Raw genomic sequence first — 4,833 nt, forward strand, 5'->3', positions numbered from 1 at the left:
CGCTTTATCAGGAAAAAGTATACCCGTTGCAAGCACCATTGGTCTAGACTCATCCCACATTGCTGTCCGAATTTCATCAAAATCCCTTGTGAGAGCTTCCATATCCGGCACAGTTGGCAAGTTATCAATGTAAGGAATTTTCCTTGAATGAAACGGCACTTCGGACTCGTACACTCTTCGTCTAGGAGGGTCTCTCTTCAAATCAGGTCCTTCCTCCTCATCCTGTGTATCACCATCCTCACGAGGAAAGGGTGTCTCGTCTCCGGATTCATCGGCATTGTTATCGTAATTACTGTTATGTTCCTCACTCTGTGCATCTGCCAGATCCTGATGTAATACGTCGTTTTTGGGCAATTGAGTGAGTACGGGTGGTTCAACTTGCTCGCTTTCACTGCACAACCAACAAGAATATAAGCTACTGAATTAATAAATGTTTTCCTGGCTATATCACTTCACTTACAAGTTGTAATGTGATGAAATTCCATGATGGACATTTTCAATTAGGTGATGACTACCGGATAGGCCACTTGTAAAATTCATATCCGGCCGGTACCCCCTATTAAATATATGAGCGTTAATACAAATTCAATACACCAAAAATACATATAATTAACACAAATGAAAATTGAAGTTTACCACTCATCTTGTGAATTATGGAAAGCAGGGTATAAATTATTTTCTCGCTGCTCATTCACCGACGGTGATAAGTTTAAATCAAGGAAAACTCTTTCATTCGGAACCTATCCGGCAAAAACTGCTCCAGAATAACCACCCGATGACTGGGGGTTATCTCTACTACGCACAACCTCGTTTTTTGGAACGTCTTCGACCTTCACGTACATCTCCAACATTGTGATGACAAGAAATTCTCGGCATTCATCCAGAGTCCTCAGAAAATCACTCAAAGTTTCATCATCGTCGATGTTAAACTCCGAGTAAAAAGCAACCCCTTACGGAGTGACGGAATACGGATATCTTCCGGTTACTTTAAGTATCACTGAACGTTTCCTCACACTCATTTTTTTGCATAACAACGATATCAATTCATCGTACTCCATTGTAAGTGGCAATTTAACATGACACTGAGCAGGTAAACTGTAGCCCACGGAGTTATTCTCCATCACAATCTCACCCCCCTCCCCAATATAATGAAACTCTTATTCTACGTTCTTCACACATAATGAAAAAATGCTGGAGAATTTAACAACAATAAACATTTCAACAGGAGTTAAAATTTTTTTTGAATGAATTCCTATACACTCCTAACTTCTTTATATAGGAAATGGTTAGCCGGAATTTTTTTTTTATATATAGCGCCCAAAAAGTGGGCACTATACGCTTTTGAATTATTGAAGTCGGGAATTATTGGTGGGGCCAGGAAAAAGGTGTATAGCGCCCAAATACTGAACGCTATACATAAAGTTTTATGTATAGCGTCCAGTATTTGGGAGCTATACCTGTTAGTGTCAGCTTTCTATGTATAGCGCCCAAATACTGGCGCTATACATTAACTGCACCGTTAACGTTAATGTATAGCGCCCAGTATTTGGGCGCTATATATAAAAATATCATCTTTTTTTACACCTATTAAAGTGCTACTTGTCCAAAAAACCCACATTTTGATTCCGGACTCGTTGAACTCTATGGTCCAGAGAGAGTGAAAAACATTGTTGTTTTTACCACATGTGGTTAATTGAACAAGTTGTTCGCATAATATAATATGCATAATGTTACTGTTACATGTGCGAATAAAAAATTTCATATTAATAGTTTAAAATGTTTGGGAAGTTATAAGGAGTAGTGATACTTTTGTGAAGTCTTTTAAGAAAAATCGTATAAATTTAATTAGTTGAAAACTTACAATATCATGTAAGTTGAAAATATTTTTAATTTGAACCGACTGTGCCTAACAAGTCCTCTAACACCACCCCACGCTTTCTATAACAGCACTAAAATTGGACTATTAGTGGTTCATAAGGGATGATTTTGATTGATTTAAGGCTCCTTATTGCGGTGTGAATCGACTTAAGATTTTTGCCTAATATTTCTTGTTAACATTTTGTAATTTCTTATTGGACAAATGCCAATACTTACTGAAATATGTCTTAAGAATTCCTTTTGAACGTATATTTGTACAGCTGTATTTCATGGTGACGAAGTCAAGAATTTCTCTGAGGGTATTCAAATTTGAAAGAAGAATTTTTTTTGGATAAAGAGTATTCAATATATTATATACCTTTAAAATCTAATATTTTACGTATATACGCAATGTAATTTTCGACAAAGAGTGGTCAATTACCCCCCTTACTAGAGTGTAGTTTCGCCCCTGATACACACACACACACACACACACACATATATATATATAACTTCTCATATTTAGAATTTTTCTGCGGTGTGCTCCGTTTACTATTCTTTCGTACTTTCTTCTTTTTACCACGCAATAGGTCAGCGAAGCCTGAGCAGGCGCAGAGAAGGAAAGGCCAAACACTTCGGCCTAACGAGAATGAGCAACGATGAAATGAGAAGATGACGTGCCTCGGACACCCCCATTTAGAAAGAAGGGCCGAAGGTTTTGGGCCTGTGGCTTTCCCCGTCCCCCTTCATCGGGCGATGCTTGTGTGGAGGGTGCGCCACCTAAAATCGCGCTTGAAGCTCTCACCTTACCAACAAGCCGAGAGTTGATGGCTATTGATTATGTATGTATGTATATCTCTCCACCCTCATTTTTGTCCAATTTACCCTTTCATTATGATTCATATGCATTTTAAGAAAATATCACCAGACAACAGACAACAAGTGGTACAAAATCCTGGAAGACCACATCCTCAAAGTACTGACAACAAAATGAGGGATACAAAGTTCAATCACTCATTTAATGAAGTAAAATAGGGCAATTTAATAGTATCATTTTTCAGGACAGTCAGATACACCTACCGTTACGTGCAACAATCCTTTGTACAACATCATCTTATTTCCTACACGAGGAAAACTCTCATAGTTCAAAAATGTAACCCCATTTTGCAAACAAGGGTATTGCACAACCCTTGTGAGCTGGCGATTTACCTTTGATCGAACTTCCATGGCCACCTGAGCAATTGTTACTGTACAGGGTAAAATAGGTTCACATTAAATGTTCGCATGATGAATCGACACGTGGAGTCGAAGGCAGAAGGCAACCAGGTCCAAAGGTAGCGATCTCGTTTGTTCCCGAAGAGACTGGTGTTCATGAAGACAAAATAAATGTCTGTCACCTGATAGCATTTAATGGAGAATATTCTATAGCATTAAATACATGATCTGTTATAGAGAATATGACATTCATTGCCTATCGTTACACATTCTTAATAGCCCTCATAATTGTCATTTAAGAGGGGCTTGATCCTAAGACCTTGTTCCCTAGGTGCAACTATAAATAGCAAGTTCTACAATCATTGTAAAGGACAACGAATTTTCTGAGAAGCATATATTATACTTTGTTCAAAGCTTAATAATATTTTACCTTCTTGCTTATTGATATTATTATTATTACCTCCGGAAGTTCTGATTCTAGAATCAAGATTTCTACTATCTTATCTCTATTTCAATGTTAAGTCTTATATTTTTGTCTAATTATCATTCTAGGATCAAATGGATCACTTATTTATAAACCATGTATAAATTCAACTGTACTATTTTACAGGTAAACAGTTTGGCGCCCATCGTGGAGCTTAGACGGTTGTGTAATTGAGTTGGTCCTTGCATCTATTACTAATCTGTTTGATTCTTTGTTCTTAGCAAAAGTCATAGAAAATGACAGATAATAATGTCAATATCGCACACAATGTTGAGGCCCAAGGAAATCAACATTAGCATGAAGATTCTGTCAGTGATACCCACAATGAGGGGGATGAGGCCACGCCGGTCCATGGCAGGCAGTATCCACGTCATGTTCGAGAGGAAACTCCTGATGATGCTGAAGATGAGCATGCCATTGAAACAGTAAGGATCCTGAGGGAACAGCAAAAGACCATTATGGGTCATCTCTCACGACAGGATCAAGTTATGATAGAATTGAGGCAGGCGTTGTCGGGTGCTTCCATTAACGTGAATGAACGAGGTCCAGTTCCTCCTGGTGCTCCCGCAAATCAAATAATGCAGAGGGTCGACAATAACACCTCGAGGGGCGAAGTCGGCTTTGATAGGGCAGGGGAGAACGGTAGTGGTTCAAATAATAATAATGAAAATGATCATTTTAAAACCGAACTCATACGGTTTATAAGGAAAATAAATGCCCGAATGGATCGGATTATGTCCACACCACCAGTATTGAAAGGAGTGGACTCAAAGAAGTACACCCAATTGCCATTCAAACCAAGCGTGGGGCCAGAGTTAATCCAGAAGTGGTTCAAAATACCAAACGTGCCGAAGTATGATGGGATATCAGATTCTCAAGAGTATATCACCACTTGTACAATGGCGGTGAAGGGAAACCATTTGGCTTCGCACGAGACTGAATCAGTCTTACTAAAGAAATTTGGGGAGACCCTCATAAAGGGGGCCCTGACATGCTATTCGCTTCTACCCAAGCACTCCATAGATTCCTTTGAGACGCTCACGGATTCCTTCATCAAGGTAGGCCTGAAAGGCCGACATATTCAGGATTGCGCAAGGAGAGTCAGAATTGTTGCGGGAGTTCGTGACTAAATTCTAGAAAGAAAGAATGTTGCTCCAGGCCATACCAGACGAATGGGTAGCTGAAGCATTTACTAAAGGGTTGAATACGAGAATTTTCAATGCTTCTCGAAAATTGAAAGAAAGTCTACTCGAGTTTCAGGCAACAACATTGCGGAT

Source organism: Nicotiana sylvestris, chromosome 10, assembly GCF_000393655.2.
Source record: "Nicotiana sylvestris chromosome 10, ASM39365v2, whole genome shotgun sequence".
Classification (NCBI taxonomy): domain Eukaryota; kingdom Viridiplantae; phylum Streptophyta; class Magnoliopsida; order Solanales; family Solanaceae; genus Nicotiana; species Nicotiana sylvestris.